We start from the raw sequence: 16,771 nt of genomic DNA on the forward strand, positions 1-16,771 counted from the left end.
CAGTTTAAGATACATTTTACATTATATTCCGGCCACAGCCAGGCTTCAGATCATAATATTTGTCATGGTAACCAATTTCGATAATTCTTAGATTTTGTAACCTTGTGCCATGTCCGTCCCCGATTCCCAAAATATTCAGCAAATGAATTCAGCTTTTCCATCCCATCCTATCACAGAAGCTTTTTGAACAGTTTAAGATACATTTTCAATTATATTCCGGGAACAGTCAGGCTCAAGATCATTATATTTGTCATGGTAACCAATTTCGCTAATTACAAAGAACTTGCAACCTTGTGCCATGTCCGTCCCCGATTCACAAAATATTCAGCAAATGAATTCAGCTTTTCCATCCCATCCTAGGGTAAGCATATCAGCCTCCTCAATAATAATTTCTCACTTTCTCAACTGAAATTAAAGCTCTTCTAAATATCTTCAAGCTTCTCAGAGGAGATTCGTTTCTTCTGTTATTCAAGAGTTGGCAAAAAGAACAACAGGTGTGTATGAATTGACCAGCCGGTCACACGATTCCCCAAGCTGCAATTGCCGTGGAGACTTGAAATCTATAGAGGATTCAAAAGAATTGTGGCAGCGGTGGGATTCAAACCCACGCCTCCGAAGAGACTGGTGCCTTAAACCAGCGCCTTAGACCGCTCGGCCACGCTACCCATATGGACCTTGGCTCTTAATCTATTGAACAGTCTAAGATACATATTCCGGGAACAGGAAGGCTTCAGATCATTATATTTGTCATGGTAAAAAAATCGCTAATTACTAAGAACTTGCAACCTTGTGACATGTCCGTCCCCGATTCCCAAAATGTTCATCAAATGAATTCACCTTTTCGACCCCATCCTATCACAGAAGCTAGGATAAGCATATCAGCCTCCTCAATAATAATTTCTCCCTTTCCCAACTGAAATTAAAGCTCTTCTAAATAGCTTCAATCTTCTCAGAGGAGATTCGTATCTTAATCTATCGAACAGTTTAAGATACATTTTACATTATATTCCGGCCACAGCCAGGCTTCAGATCATAATATTTGTCATGGTAACCAATTTCGATAATTCTTAGATTTTGCAACCTTGTGCCATGTCCGTCCCCGATTCACAAAATATTCAGCAAATGAATTCAGCTTTTCCATCCCATCCTATCACAGAAGCTAGGGTAAGCATATCAGCCTCCTCAATAATAATTTCTCACTTTATCAACTGAAATTAGAGCTCTTCTAAATAGCCTCAAGCTTCTCAGAGGAGATTCGTGTCTTCTGTAATTTAAGACTTGGCAAAAAAGGACAGCAGGTGTGTATAAATTGAACAGCTGGTCCGATGATTGCCCAAGCTGCAATTGCCGTGGAGACTTGAATTCTGTAGAGGATGCAAAAGAAATGTGGCAGCGGTGGGATTCGAACCCACGCCTCCGAAGAGACTGGTGCCTAAAACAAGCGCCTTAGACCGCTCGGCCACGCTACCCATACGGACCTTGGCTCTTAATCTATTGAACAGTCTAAGATACATATTCCGGGAACAGGAAGGCTTCAGATCATTATATTTGTCATGGTAACCAAATTCGCTAATTACTAAGAACTTGCAACCTTGTGACATGTCCGTCCCCGATTCCCAAAATGTTCATCAAATGAATTCACCTTTTCGACCCCATCCTATCACAGAAGCTAGGATAAGCATATCAGCCTCCTCAATAATAATTTCTCCCTTTCCCAACTGAAATTAAAGCTCTTCTAAATAGCTTCAATCTTCTCAGAGGAGATTCGTTTCTTAATCTATTGAACAGTTTAAGATACATTTTACATTATATTCCGGGAACAGCCAGGCTTCAGATCATAATATTTGTCATGGTAACCAATTTCGATAATTCTTAGATTTTGTAACCTTGTGCCATGTCCGTCCCCGATTCCCAAAATATTCAGCAAATGAATTCAGCTTTTCCATCCCATACTATCAGAGAAGCTTTTTGAACAGTTTAAGATACATTTTCAATTATATTCCGGGAACAGTCAGGCTCAAGATCATTATATTTGTCATGGTAACCAATTTCGCTAATTACAAAGAACTTGCAACCTTGTGCCATGTCCGTCCCCGATTCACAAAAGATTCAGCAAATGAATTCAGCTTTTCCATCCCATCCTAGGGTAAGCATATCAGCCTCCTCAATAATAATTTCTCCCTTTCTCAACTGAAATTAAAGCTCTTCTAAATATCTTCAAGCTTCTCAGAGGAGATTCGTTTCTTCTGTTATTCAAGAGTTGGCAAAAAGAACAACAGGTGTGTATGAATTGACCAGCCGGTCACACGATTCCCCAAGCTGCAATTGCCGTGGAGACTTGAAATCTATAGAGGATTCAAAAGAATTGTGGCAGCAGTGGGATTCGAATCCACGCCTCCGAAGAGACTGGTGCCTTAAACCAGCGCCTTAGACCGCTCGGCCACGCTACCCATATGGATCGGCTCTTAATCTATTGAACAGTCTAAGATATATATTCCGGGAACAGCAAGGCTTCAGATCATTATATTTGTCATGGTAAAAAAAATCGCTAATTACTAAGAACTTGCAACCTTGTGACATGTCCGTCCCCGATTCCCAAAATGTTCATCAAATGAATTCACCTTTTCGACCCCATCCTATCACAGAAGCTAGGATAAGCATATCAGCCTCCTCAATAATAATTTCTCCCTTTCCCAACTGAAATTAAAGCTCTTCTAAATAGCTTCAATCTTCTCAGAGGAGATTCGTTTCTTAATCTATTGAACAGTTTAAGATACATTTTACATTATATTCCGGGAACAGCCAGGCTTCAGATCATAATATTTGTCATGGTAACCAATTTCGATAATTCTTAGATTTTGCAACCTTGTGCCATGTCCGTCCCCGATTCACAAAATATTCAGCAAATGAATTCAGCTTTTCCATCCCATCCTATCACAGAAGCTAGGGTAAGCATATCAGCCTCCTCAATAATAATTTCTCACTTTATCAACTGAAATTAGAGCTCTTCTAAATAGCCTCAAGCTTCTCAGAGGAGATTCGTGTCTTCTGTAATTTAAGACTTGGCAAAAAAGGACAGCAGGTGTGTATAAATTGAACAGCTGGTCCGATGATTGCCCAAGCTGCAATTGCCGTGGAGACTTGAATTCTGTAGAGGATGCAAAAGAAATGTGGCAGCGGTGGGATTCGAACCCACGCCTCCGAAGAGACTGGTGCCTTAAACCAGCGCCTTAGACCGCTCGGCCACGCTACCCATACGGACCTTGGCTCTTAATCTATTGAACAGTCTAAGATACATATTCCGGGAACAGCAAGGCTTCAGATCATTATATTTGTCATGGTAACCAAATTCGCTAATTACTAAGAACTTGCAACCTTGTGACATGTCCGTCCCCGATTCCCAAAATGTTCATCAAATGAATTCACCTTTTCGACCCCATCCTATCACAGAAGCTAGGATAAGCATATCAGCCTCCTCAATAATAATTTCTCCCTTTCCCAACTGAAATTAAAGCTCTTCTAAATAGCTTCAATCTTCTCAGAGGAGATTCGTTTCTTAATCTATTGAACAGTTTAAGATACATTTTACATTATATTCCGGCCACAGCCAGGCTTCAGATCATAATATTTGTCATGGTAACCAATTTCGATAATTCTTAGATTTTGCAACCTTGTGCCATGTCCGTCCCCGATTCACAAAATATTCAGCAAATGAATTCAGCTTTTCCATCCCATCCTATCACAGAAGCTAGGGTAAGCATATCAGCCTCCTCAATAATAATTTCTCACTTTATCAACTGAAATTAGAGCTCTTCTAAATAGCCTCAAGCTTCTCAGAGGAGATTCGTGTCTTCTGTAATTTAAGACTTGGCAAAAAAGGACAGCAGGTGTGTATAAATTGAACAGCTGGTCCGATGATTGCCCAAGCTGCAATTGCCGTGGAGACTTGAATTCTGTAGAGGATGCAAAAGAAATGTGGCAGCGGTGGGATTCGAACCCACGCCTCCGAAGAGACTGGTGCCTTAAACCAGCGCCTTAGACCGCTCGGCCACGCTACCCATACGGACCTTGGCTCTTAATCTATTGAACAGTCTAAGATACATATTCCGGGAACAGCAAGGCTTCAGATCATTATATTTGTCATGGTAACCAAATTCGCTAATTACTAAGAACTTGCAACCTTGTGCCATGTCCGTCCCCGATTCCCAAAATGTTCATCAAATGAATTCACCTTTTCGACCCCATCCTATCACAGAAGCTAGGATAAGCATATCAGCCTCCTCAATAATAATTTCTCCCTTTCCCAACTGAAATTAAAGCTCTTCTAAATAGCTTCAATCTTCTCAGAGGAGATTCGTTTCTTAATCTATTGAACAGTTTAAGATACATTTTACATTATATTCCGGGAACAGCCAGGCTTCAGATCATAATATTTGTCATGGTAACCAATTTCGATAATTCTTAGATTTTGCAACCTCGTGCCATGTCCGTCCCCGATTCACAAAATATTCAGCAAATGAATTCAGCTTTTCCATCCCATCCTATCACAGAAGCTAGGGTAAGCATATCAGCCTCCTCAATAATAATTTCTCACTTTATCAACTGAAATTAGAGCTCTTCTAAATAGCCTCAAGCTTCTCAGAGGAGATTCGTGTCTTCTGTAATTTAAGACTTGGCAAAAAAGGACAGCAGGTGTGTATAAATTGAACAGCTGGTCCGATGATTGCCCAAGCTGCAATTGCCGTGGAGACTTGAATTCTGTAGAGGATGCAAAAGAATGTGGCAGCGGTGGGATTCGAACCCACGCCTCCGAAGAGACTGGTGCCTAAAACCAGCGCCTTAGACCGCTCGGCCACGCTACCCATACGGACCTTGGCTCTTAATCTATTGAACAGTCTAAGATACATATTCCGGGAACAGGAAGGCTTCAGATCATTATATTTGTCATGGTAACCAAATTCGCTAATTACTAAGAACTTGCAACCTTGTGACATGTCCGTCCCCGATTCCCAAAATGTTCATCAAATGAATTCACCTTTTCGACCCCATCCTATCACAGAAGCTAGGATAAGCATATCAGCCTCCTCAATAATAATTTCTCCCTTTCCCAACTGAAATTAAAGCTCTTCTAAATAGCTTCAATCTTCTCAGAGGAGATTCGTTTCTCAATCTATTGAACAGTTTAAGATACATTTTACATTATATTCCGGGAACAGCCAGGCTTCAGATCATAATATTTGTCATGGTAACTAATTTCGATAATTCTTAGATTTTGCAACCTCGTGCCATGTCCGTCCCCGATTCACAAAATATTCAGCAAATGAATTCAGCTTTTCCATCCCATCCTATCACAGAAGCTAGGGTAAGCATATCAGCCTCCTCAATAATAATTTCTCACTTTATCAACTGAAATTAGAGCTCTTCTAAATAGCCTCAAGCTTCTCAGAGGAGATTCGTGTCTTCTGTAATTTAAGACTTGGCAAAAAAGGACAGCAGGTGTGTATAAATTGAACAGCTGGTCCGATGATTGCCCAAGCTGCAATTGCCGTGGAGACTTGAATTCTGTAGAGGATGCAAAAGAAATGTGGCAGCGGTGGGATTCGAACCCACGCCTCCGAAGAGACTGGTGCCTTAAACCAGCGCCTTAGACCGCTCGGCCACGCTACCCATACGGACCTTGGCTCTTAATCTATTGAACAGTCTAAGATACATATTCCGGGAACAGCAAGGCTTCAGATCATTATATTTGTCATGGTAACCAAATTCGCTAATTACTAAGAACTTGCAACCTTGTGACATGTCCGTCCCCGATTCCCAAAATGTTCATCAAATGAATTCACCTTTTCGACCCCATCCTATCACAGAAGCTAGGATAAGCATATCAGCCTCCTCAATAATAATTTCTCCCTTTCCCAACTGAAATTAAAGCTCTTCTAAATAGCTTCAATCTTCTCAGAGGAGATTCGTTTCTTAATCTATTGAACAGTTTAAGATACATTTTACATTATATTCCGGGAACAGCCAGGCTTCAGATCATAATATTTGTCATGGTAACCAATTTCGATAATTCTTAGATTTTGCAACCTCGTGCCATGTCCGTCCCCGATTCACAAAATATTCAGCAAATGAATTCAGCTTTTCCATCCCATCCTATCACAGAAGCTAGGGTAAGCATATCAGCCTCCTCAATAATAATTTCTCACTTTATCAACTGAAATTAGAGCTCTTCTAAATAGCCTCAAGCTTCTCAGAGGAGATTCGTGTCTTCTGTAATTTAAGACTTGGCAAAAAAGGACAGCAGGTGTGTATAAATTGAACAGCTGGTCCGATGATTGCCCAAGCTGCAATTGCCGTGGAGACTTGAATTCTGTAGAGGATGCAAAAGAATGTGGCAGCGGTGGGATTCGAACCCACGCCTCCGAAGAGACTGGTGCCTAAAACCAGCGCCTTAGACCGCTCGGCCACGCTACCCATACGGACCTTGGCTCTTAATCTATTGAACAGTCTAAGATACATATTCCGGGAACAGGAAGGCTTCAGATCATTATATTTGTCATGGTAACCAAATTCGCTAATTACTAAGAACTTGCAACCTTGTGACATGTCCGTCCCCGATTCCCAAAATGTTCATCAAATGAATTCACCTTTTCGACCCCATCCTATCACAGAAGCTAGGATAAGCATATCAGCCTCCTCAATAATAATTTCTCCCTTTCCCAACTGAAATTAAAGCTCTTCTAAATAGCTTCAATCTTCTCAGAGGAGATTCGTTTCTCAATCTATTGAACAGTTTAAGATACATTTTACATTATATTCCGGGAACAGCCAGGCTTCAGATCATAATATTTGTCATGGTAACTAATTTCGATAATTCTTAGATTTTGCAACCTCGTGCCATGTCCGTCCCCGATTCACAAAATATTCAGCAAATGAATTCAGCTTTTCCATCCCATCCTATCACAGAAGCTAGGGTAAGCATATCAGCCTCCTCAATAATAATTTCTCACTTTATCAACTGAAATTAGAGCTCTTCTAAATAGCCTCAAGCTTCTCAGAGGAGATTCGTGTCTTCTGTAATTTAAGACTTGGCAAAAAAGGACAGCAGGTGTGTATAAATTGAACAGCTGGTCCGATGATTGCCCAAGCTGCAATTGCCGTGGAGACTTGAATTCTGTAGAGGATGCAAAAGAAATGTGGCAGCGGTGGGATTCGAACCCACGCCTCCGAAGAGACTGGTGCCTTAAACCAGCGCCTTAGACCGCTCGGCCACGCTACCCATACGGACCTTGGCTCTTAATCTATTGAACAGTCTAAGATACATATTCCGGGAACAGCAAGGCTTCAGATCATTATATTTGTCATGGTAACCAAATTCGCTAATTACTAAGAACTTGCAACCTTGTGACATGTCCGTCCCCGATTCCCAAAATGTTCATCAAATGAATTCACCTTTTCGACCCCATCCTATCACAGAAGCTAGGATAAGCATATCAGCCTCCTCAATAATAATTTCTCCCTTTCCCAACTGAAATTAAAGCTCTTCTAAATAGCTTCAATCTTCTCAGAGGAGATTCGTTTCTTAATCTATTGAACAGTTTAAGATACATTTTACATTATATTCCGGGAACAGCCAGGCTTCAGATCATAATATTTGTCATGGTAACTAATTTCGATAATTCTTAGATTTTGCAACCTCGTGCCATGTCCGTCCCCGATTCACAAAATATTCAGCAAATGAATTCAGCTTTTCCATCCCATCCTATCACAGAAGCTAGGGTAAGCATATCAGCCTCCTCAATAATAATTTCTCACTTTATCAACTGAAATTAGAGCTCTTCTAAATAGCCTCAAGCTTCTCAGAGGAGATTCGTGTCTTCTGTAATTTAAGACTTGGCAAAAAAGGACAGCAGGTGTGTATAAATTGAACAGCTGGTCCGATGATTGCCCAAGCTGCAATTGCCGTGGAGACTTGAATTCTGTAGAGGATGCAAAAGAAATGTGGCAGTGGTGGGATTCGAACCCACGCCTCCGAAGAGACTGGTGCCTAAAACCAGCGCCTTAGACCGCTCGGCCACGCTACCCATACAGACCTTGGCTCTTAATCTATTGAACAGTCTAAGATACATATTCCGGGAACAGCAAGGCTTCAGATCATTATATTTGTCATGGTAACCAAATTCGCTAATTACTAAGAACTTGCAACCTTGTGACATGTCCGTCCCCGATTCCCAAAATGTTCATCAAATGAATTCAGCTTTTCCATCCCATCCTTGGGTAAGCATATCAGCCTCCTCAATAATAATTTCTCACTTTCTCAACTGAAATTAAAGCTCTTCTAAATATCTTCAAGCTTCTCAGAGGAGATTCGTTTCTTCTGTTATTCAAGAGTTGGCAAAAAGAACAACAGGTGTGTATGAATTGACCAGCCGGTCACACGATTCCCCAAGCTGCAATTGCCGTGGAGACTTGAAATCTATAGAGGATTCAAAAGAATTGTGGCATCGGTGGGATTCGAACCCACTAGGGTAAGCATATCAGCCTCCTCAATAATAATTTCTCACTTTATCAACTGAAATTAGAGCTCTTCTAAATAGCCTCAAGCTTCTCAGAGGAGATTCGTTTCTTCTGTAATTTAAGACTTGGCAAAAAAGGACAGCAGGTGTGTATAAATTGAACAGCTGGTCCGATGATTGCCCAAGCTGCAATTGCCGTGGAGACTTGAATTCTGTAGAGGATGCAAAAGAAATGTGGCAGCGGTGGGATTCGAACCCACGCCTCCGAAGAGACTGGTGCCTTAAACCAGCGCCTTAGACCGCTCGGCCACGCTACCCATACGGACCTTGGCTCTTAATCTATTGAACAGTCTAAGATACATATTCCGGGAACAGCAAGGCTTCAGATCATTATATTTGTCATGGTAACCAAATTCGCTAATTACTAAGAACTTGCAACCTTGTGACATGTCCGTCCCCGATTCCCAAAATGTTCATCAAATGAATTCACCTTTTCGACCCCATCCTATCACAGAAGCTAGGATAAGCATATCAGCCTCCTCAATAATACTTTCTCCCTTTCCCAACTGAAATTAAAGCTCTTCTAAATAGCTTCAATCTTCTCAGAGGAGATTCGTTTCTTAATCTATTGAACAGTTTAAGATACATTTTACATTATATTCCGGGAACAGCCAGGCTTCAGATCATAATATTTGTCATGGTAACCAATTTCGATAATTCTTAGATTTTGCAACCTCGTGCCATGTCCGTCCCCGATTCACAAAATATTCAGCAAATGAATTCAGCTTTTCCATCCCATCCTATCACAGAAGCTAGGGTAAGCATATCAGCCTCCTCAATAATAATTTCTCACTTTATCAACTGAAATTAGAGCTCTTCTAAATAGCCTCAAGCTTCTCAGAGGAGATTCGTGTCTTCTGTAATTTAAGACTTGGCAAAAAAGGACAGCAGGTGTGTATAAATTGAACAGCTGGTCCGATGATTGCCCAAGCTGCAATTGCCGTGGAGACTTGAATTCTGTAGAGGATGCAAAAGAATGTGGCAGCGGTGGGATTCGAACCCACGCCTCCGAAGAGACTGGTGCCTAAAACCAGCGCCTTAGACCGCTCGGCCACGCTACCCATACGGACCTTGGCTCTTAATCTATTGAACAGTCTAAGATACATATTCCGGGAACAGGAAGGCTTCAGATCATTATATTTGTCATGGTAACCAAATTCGCTAATTACTAAGAACTTGCAACCTTGTGACATGTCCGTCCCCGATTCCCAAAATGTTCATCAAATGAATTCACCTTTTCGACCCCATCCTATCACAGAAGCTAGGATAAGCATATCAGCCTCCTCAATAATAATTTCTCCCTTTCCCAACTGAAATTAAAGCTCTTCTAAATAGCTTCAATCTTCTCAGAGGAGATTCGTTTCTTAATCTATTGAACAGTTTAAGATACATTTTACATTATATTCCGGGAACAGCCAGGCTTCAGATCATAATATTTGTCATGGTAACTAATTTCGATAATTCTTAGATTTTGCAACCTCGTGCCATGTCCGTCCCCGATTCACAAAATATTCAGCAAATGAATTCAGCTTTTCCATCCCATCCTATCACAGAAGCTAGGGTAAGCATATCAGCCTCCTCAATAATAATTTCTCACTTTATCAACTGAAATTAGAGCTCTTCTAAATAGCCTCAAGCTTCTCAGAGGAGATTCGTGTCTTCTGTAATTTAAGACTTGGCAAAAAAGGACAGCAGGTGTGTATAAATTGAACAGCTGGTCCGATGATTGCCCAAGCTGCAATTGCCGTGGAGACTTGAATTCTGTAGAGGATGCAAAAGAAATGTGGCAGCGGTGGGATTCGAACCCACGCCTCCGAAGAGACTGGTGCCTTAAACCAGCGCCTTAGACCGCTCGGCCACGCTACCCATACGGACCTTGGCTCTTAATCTATTGAACAGTCTAAGATACATATTCCGGGAACAGCAAGGCTTCAGATCATTATATTTGTCATGGTAACCAAATTCGCTAATTACTAAGAACTTGCAACCTTGTGACATGTCCGTCCCCGATTCCCAAAATGTTCATCAAATGAATTCACCTTTTCGACCCCATCCTATCACAGAAGCTAGGATAAGCATATCAGCCTCCTCAATAATTATTTCTCCCTTTCCCAACTGAAATTAAAGCTCTTCTAAATAGCTTCAATCTTCTCAGAGGAGATTCGTTTCTTAATCTATTGAACAGTTTAAGATACATTTTACATTATATTCCGGGAACAGCCAGGCTTCAGATCATAATATTTGTCATGGTAACCAATTTCGATAATTCTTAGATTTTGCAACCTCGTGCCATGTCCGTCCCCGATTCACAAAATATTCAGCAAATGAATTCAGCTTTTCCATCCCATCCTATCACAGAAGCTAGGGTAAGCATATCAGCCTCCTCAATAATAATTTCTCACTTTATCAACTGAAATTAGAGCTCTTCTAAATAGCCTCAAGCTTCTCAGAGGAGATTCGTGTCTTCTGTAATTTAAGACTTGGCAAAAAAGGACAGCAGGTGTGTATAAATTGAACAGCTGGTCCGATGATTGCCCAAGCTGCAATTGCCGTGGAGACTTGAATTCTGTAGAGGATGCAAAAGAAATGTGGCAGCGGTGGGATTCGAACCCACGCCTACGAAGAGACTGGTGCCTTAAACCAGCGCCTTAGACCGCTCGGCCACGCTACCCATACGGACCTTGGCTCTTAATCTATTGAACAGTCTAAGATACATATTCCGGGAACAGCAAGGCTTCAGATCATTATATTTGTCATGGTAACCAAATTCGCTAATTACTAAGAACTTGCAACCTAGTGACATGTCCGTCCCCGATTCCCAAAATGTTCATCAAATGAATTCACCTTTTCGACCCCATCCTATCACAGAAGCTATTGAACAGTTTAAGATACATTTTCCATTATATTCGGGGAACAGACAGGCTCCAGATCATTATATTTGTCATGGTAACCAATTTCGCTAATTACAAAGAACTTGCAACCTTGTGACATGTCCGTCCCCGATTCACAAAATATTCAGCAAATGAATTCAGCTTTTCCATCCCATCCTAGGGTAAGCATATCAGCCTCCTCAATAATAATTTCTCACTTTCTCAACTGAAATTAAAGCTCTTCTAAATATCTTCAAGCTTCTCAGAGGAGATTCGTTTCTTCTGTTATTCAAGAGTTGGCAAAAAGAACAACAGGTGTGTATGAATTGACCAGCCGGTCACACGATTCCCAAAGCCGCAATTGCCGTGGAGACTTGAAATCTATAGAGGATGCAAAAGAATTGTGGCAGCGGTGGGATTCGAACCCACGCCTCCGAAGAGACTGGTGCCTTAAACCAGCGCCTTAGACCGCTCGGCCACGCTACCCATACGGACCTGATCACTTAATCTATTGAACAGTCTAAGATACATATTCCGGGAACAGCAAGGCTTCAGATCATTATATTTGTCATGGTAACCAAATTCGCTAATTACTAAGAACTTGCAACCTTGTGACATGTCCGTCCCCGATTCCCAAAATGTTCATCAAATGAATTCACCTTTTCGACCCCATCCTATCACAGAAGCTAGGATAAGCATATCAGCCTCCTCAATAATAATTTCTCCCTTTCCCAACTGAAATTAAAGCTCTTCTAAATAGCTTCAATCTTCTCAGAGGAGATTCGTTTCTTAATCTATTGAACAGTTTAAGATACATTTTACATTATATTCCGGCCACAGCCAGGCTTCAGATCATAATATTTGTCATGGTAACCAATTTCGATAATTCTTAGATTTGGCAACCTTGTGCCATGTCCGTCCCCGATTCACAAAATATTCAGCAAATGAATTCAGCTTTTCCATCCCATCCTATCACAGAAGCTATTGAACAGTTTAAGATACATTTTACATTATATTCCGGGAACAGTGAGGCTCCAGATCATTATATTTGTCATGGTAACCAATTTCGCTAATTACAAAGAACTTGCAACCTTGTGCCATGTCCGTCCCCGATTCCCAAAATATTTAGCAAATGAATTCAGCTTTTCCATCCCATCCAATCACAGAAGCTATTGAACAGTTTAAGATACATTTTCCATTATATTCCGGGAACAGTCAGGCTCAAGATCATTATATTTGTCATGGTAACCAATTTCGCTAATTACAAAGAACTTGCAACCTTGTGCCATTTCCGTCCCCGATTCACAAAATATTCAGCAAATGAATTCAGCTTTTCCATCCCATCCTAGGGTAAGCATATCAGCCTCCTCAATAATAATTTCTCCCTTTCTCAACTGAAATTAAAGCTCTTCTAAATATCTTCAAGCTTCTCAGAGGAGATTCGTTTCTTCTGTTATTGAAGAGTTGGCAAAAAGAACAACAGGTGTGTATGAATTGACCGGCCGGTTCACACGATTCATTTCATACACACCTTGAATAACAGAAGAAACGAATCTCCTCTGAGAAGCTTGAAGCTATTTAGGAAAGCTTTAATTTCAGTTGAGAAAGGGAGAAATTATTATTGAGGAGGCTGATATGCTTACCCTAGCTTCTGTGATAGGATGGGATGGAAAAGCTGAATTCATTTGCTAAATATTTTGGGAATCGGGGACGGACATGGCACAAGGTTGCACGTTCTTTCTAATTAGCGAAATTGGTTACCATGACAAATAGAATGATCTGGAGCCTGGCTGTTCCCGGAATATAATGTAAAATGTATCTTAAACTGTTCAATAGCTTCTGTGATAGGATGGGATGGAAAAGCTGAATTCATTTGCTGAACAGTTTGGGATTCGGGGACGAACATGGAACAAGGTCGCAAGTTCTAAGAATTGCCGAATTTGGTTACCATGACAAATATTATGATCTGTAGCCTGGCTGTTCCCGGAATATAATGTAAAAATATGTCTTAAACTGTTCAATGGATTAAGAGCCCATATGCGTATGGGTAGCGTGGCCGAGCGGTCTAAGGCGCTGGTTTAAGGCACCAGTCTCTTCGGAGGCGTGGGTTCGAATCCCACCGCTGCCACAATTCTTTTGCATCCTCTACAGAATTCAAGTTTCCACGGCAATTGCAGCTCAGGGTATCGTGGGACCAGCTGTTCAATTCATACACACCTGCTGCTCTTTTTGCCAACTCTTGAATTACAGAAGAAACGAATCTCCTCTGAGAAGCTTGAAGCTATTTAGGAGAGCTTTAATTTCAGTTGAGAAAGGGAGAAATTATTATTGAGTAGGCTGATATGCTTACCCTAACTTCTGTGGCAGGATGAGGTCGGGGAAGCTGAATTCATTTGCTGAACGGTTTGGGAATCGGGGACGGACATGGCACAAGGTCGCAAGTTCTAAGAATTGCCGAATTTGGTTACCATGACAAATATAATGATCTGTAGCCTGGCTGTTCCCGGAATATAATGTAAAAATATGTCTTAAACTGTTCAATGGATTAAGAGCCCATGTCCGTATGGGTAGCGTGGCCGAGCGGTCTAAGGCGCTGGTTTAAGGCACCAGTCTCTTCGGAGGCGTGGGTTCGAATCCCACCGCTGCCACAATCTTTTTGCATCCTCTACAGAATTCAAGTTTCCACGGCAATTGCAGCTCAGGGTATCGTGGGACCAGCTGTTCAATTCATACACACCTGCTGCTCTTTTTGCCAACTCTTGAATTACAGAAGTGTCGCGGGTTCTGCCAACGATGTAATCGAGGGAACTGAGGCGGTGCGGATGAGGTATAAAAGGATTTATTACCTGTAAAAATATATAAATTACATCAACATGAATTGATGTGTCGAGGAAGAAAGAATGTCTTCCCTCGACAATGGCGTGACATGAAGTGGCATTTCATTACGTTGCATAGCATGGCACAATATAATATTCAAACGCTGTTACTTTATATACTATAAATGCAGCAATAAATGATTTCGGCGGCACACGTTATGTGTGACGTCACCACATTATAAACAAAGTAACATTTTTATGATCTTTCATGTAATAATAAAATATATATACATGATAAACAAATGGAACTTAACCAGATCTTTCACTCACAATCTTACTTACAGGATGGTGCTTTAAACTTAGTGTTTGAATTAGTAATCTCGTGCAACGCGATGCCTTTAGACCGAGTATGATATTCACAACTTACAACATTAATTATTTAGTTTCTACAATCGCGTTACCTATTCTATTGACTAGATTTCCATAAAGAAAGTAGATAGACGCGGGTACATACCTGTAAAAATATATAAATTACATCAACATGAATTGATGTGTCGAGGAAGAAAGAATGTCTTCCCTCGACAATGGCGTGACATGAAGTGGCATTTGAAAGTGTCCACGTCACACCCCAGGTATTCTGCTGGTAAGACAAACAGGAGTAAGATTGAGAGATGAAGCGTCCGTAAAATGAAAAAGAGATAACTCTTGGCAACTAATAAATCCGGCGACACCTTCCCCCCCTTTGAGAAATGTTGTCCTCAACATTAAAATGCGCTGAAGCATCCAAACAGAGAAAAGTGAAACCTTTATACAACTTCTTACACACATTATGAGTCCACAACTTTGAAAGTTAACAACACAACTATACAAAAACCTCAAACGATTCAGAGATACCAGCGGCCGATGATGTATCCTCAGAAAGGAAAACATCTTTATCAGAGGAAACAGATGATTTGGCAAGAATACTGTAGTCAGTTACCCAATCGCCATTTCTGAGCCAAAACGGAGGAGCTCTGTTACGGGTAGGCCTCCCCATATCAGAATTCCGTTCTGACACATGATCAGTGGAGTCTGCAACTACATCCTCGTCATGAGCAGACGTTGTACCGGGCTCCTCTTCCGCTGAAGCAGATGACTGTTCAGGAGGGCTGGAAGTATAGCGTGTTGGAGAACTGTTAGATGGTGGTCCAGGAGACGTGTCAGCAGGAAATGAGTCTTCAAGCTCAATCACAGTTCCTACTGTTTCCATGGATTCCTCTCTATTAGCTTCAGTTCTTTCTTCTAGATCTCGACCAAAGTTAGTTCCATTGGATCCAGTAACCTGAGACACTGGTGGACTAATCGGATCTGGTAACAATACAAATACTTCCTCGGCATTTTCGTCTTCTGACTCCATGAGTTCTTGGTATTCTTTCACCTTCAAGGATACAGATTTCTTCGTCCTTGCCTTTCTTTCATTGTTTTTCTGATGTCCAAACACTGGTTCCGCTGGTATTGACACAAGTGGCAGGAGCATGTTCCGATGAAGTGTCTTCTTCAGTCCTTTGCCATCTTCCTGTTGCAGGGTGAATACTGGGATGTCCTTATTTGGTTGGTTTACAACTTGGAACACATCCCGTCCCCACTTATCAGCAAGCTTGTGTTTCCCAGTAAGTCCTACAAGACGAACAAGGACACGGTCACCAGGTTGGAGAGTTGAGGCACGCACTTTGGCATCATATCTTTTCTTATGACGTTGACCAGCTCTTTGGGCTTCACGTGATGCACTTTCATAAGCAAAGTTTAATCTCTTTCTCAATTTGTTGATATATTCAGTCGTGGTAGTGTGGTCATCACCAATCTTCTTGACTCCAAGGAAAGCATCAACAGGCAGGCGTGGATGTCGACCAAACATAAGGTAGAAAGGTGAGTATCCTGTACTCTCATGCTTTGTGGCATTGTAGGCGTGAACCAGTGGAGAAACATAAGTCTTCCAGTCTGTTTTCTTATCTTCTTCAAGGGTTCCCAACATGTTCAGAAGAGTCTGGTTGAATCTCTCACACATTCCGTTTCCTTGGGGATGATATGGTGTGGTTCGAGTCTTCCGAATTCCTGTCAGTTGACATAACTCCTTGATGATATTGCCTACAAAGTTTCTCCCTTGGTTGCTGTGAAGTTTGGCTGGAAATCCATAGTGCACAAGGAAATTATCAAAAAGAACTCTTGCTGTTGTCTTGGCGGATTGATTCTTGGTTGGTATGGCAATAGCATATCTTGTAAAATGATCTGTGATCACAAGAATGTTCCCAAATCCTCCTTTTGATTCCTCCAATTGCAAGTAGTCCATGCACACTAGTTCCATTGGTTGGGTTGTCTGAATGTTGACTAGCTCAGCTGATTTCCTTGTTACAGGTGATTTTCGTCTGATGCAGTTTCCACATTTACGAATGTATCTCTCTACATCTTCATTCATGCCAGTCCAGAAGAACCTGTTTCGAATTAAGTCGAGAGTACGGTCTCTGCCTTGATGTCC

At 41.3% G+C, this 16,771-nt stretch overlaps 17 non-coding genes across 17 annotated transcripts; 2 read left to right on the forward strand and 15 right to left on the reverse strand.

Moving 5' to 3' along the window:
* Window positions 1-583: 583 nt before the first annotated feature.
* Trnal-uag lies at window positions 584-665 on the reverse strand. The gene has a single exon. It is a non-coding gene; the product is annotated as a tRNA-Leu (tRNA).
* Window positions 666-1,387: 722 nt separating this feature from the next.
* On the reverse strand, window positions 1,388-1,469 carry Trnal-uag. Its single transcript has one exon. It is a non-coding gene; the product is annotated as a tRNA-Leu (tRNA).
* An 899-nt stretch (window positions 1,470-2,368) lies between these two features.
* On the reverse strand, window positions 2,369-2,450 carry Trnal-aag. The gene has a single exon. It is a non-coding gene; the product is annotated as a tRNA-Leu (tRNA).
* A 721-nt stretch (window positions 2,451-3,171) lies between these two features.
* Trnal-aag lies at window positions 3,172-3,253 on the reverse strand. The gene has a single exon. It is a non-coding gene; the product is annotated as a tRNA-Leu (tRNA).
* Window positions 3,254-3,976: 723 nt separating this feature from the next.
* On the reverse strand, window positions 3,977-4,058 carry Trnal-uag. The gene has a single exon. It is a non-coding gene; the product is annotated as a tRNA-Leu (tRNA).
* A 722-nt stretch (window positions 4,059-4,780) lies between these two features.
* On the reverse strand, window positions 4,781-4,862 carry Trnal-uag. The gene has a single exon. It is a non-coding gene; the product is annotated as a tRNA-Leu (tRNA).
* A 723-nt stretch (window positions 4,863-5,585) lies between these two features.
* On the reverse strand, window positions 5,586-5,667 carry Trnal-aag. The gene has a single exon. It is a non-coding gene; the product is annotated as a tRNA-Leu (tRNA).
* Window positions 5,668-6,389: 722 nt separating this feature from the next.
* Window positions 6,390-6,471, reverse strand: Trnal-uag. Its single transcript has one exon. It is a non-coding gene; the product is annotated as a tRNA-Leu (tRNA).
* Window positions 6,472-7,194: 723 nt separating this feature from the next.
* On the reverse strand, window positions 7,195-7,276 carry Trnal-aag. Its single transcript has one exon. It is a non-coding gene; the product is annotated as a tRNA-Leu (tRNA).
* Window positions 7,277-7,999: 723 nt separating this feature from the next.
* On the reverse strand, window positions 8,000-8,081 carry Trnal-aag. Its single transcript has one exon. It is a non-coding gene; the product is annotated as a tRNA-Leu (tRNA).
* A 667-nt stretch (window positions 8,082-8,748) lies between these two features.
* Trnal-aag lies at window positions 8,749-8,830 on the reverse strand. Its single transcript has one exon. It is a non-coding gene; the product is annotated as a tRNA-Leu (tRNA).
* Window positions 8,831-9,552: 722 nt separating this feature from the next.
* Trnal-aag lies at window positions 9,553-9,634 on the reverse strand. Its single transcript has one exon. It is a non-coding gene; the product is annotated as a tRNA-Leu (tRNA).
* Window positions 9,635-10,357: 723 nt separating this feature from the next.
* Trnal-uag lies at window positions 10,358-10,439 on the reverse strand. Its single transcript has one exon. It is a non-coding gene; the product is annotated as a tRNA-Leu (tRNA).
* A 723-nt stretch (window positions 10,440-11,162) lies between these two features.
* Window positions 11,163-11,244, reverse strand: Trnal-aag. Its single transcript has one exon. It is a non-coding gene; the product is annotated as a tRNA-Leu (tRNA).
* A 603-nt stretch (window positions 11,245-11,847) lies between these two features.
* Trnal-uag lies at window positions 11,848-11,929 on the reverse strand. The gene has a single exon. It is a non-coding gene; the product is annotated as a tRNA-Leu (tRNA).
* A 1,560-nt stretch (window positions 11,930-13,489) lies between these two features.
* Window positions 13,490-13,571, forward strand: Trnal-aag. The gene has a single exon. It is a non-coding gene; the product is annotated as a tRNA-Leu (tRNA).
* A 438-nt stretch (window positions 13,572-14,009) lies between these two features.
* Window positions 14,010-14,091, forward strand: Trnal-uag. The gene has a single exon. It is a non-coding gene; the product is annotated as a tRNA-Leu (tRNA).
* The last annotated feature ends 2,680 nt before the right edge of the window (window positions 14,092-16,771 follow it).

Source organism: Haliotis rufescens, unplaced genomic scaffold (genome assembly GCF_023055435.1).
Source record: "Haliotis rufescens isolate VD_foot unplaced genomic scaffold, xgHalRufe1.0.p SCAF_15, whole genome shotgun sequence".
NCBI classification, from domain to species: domain Eukaryota; kingdom Metazoa; phylum Mollusca; class Gastropoda; order Lepetellida; family Haliotidae; genus Haliotis; species Haliotis rufescens.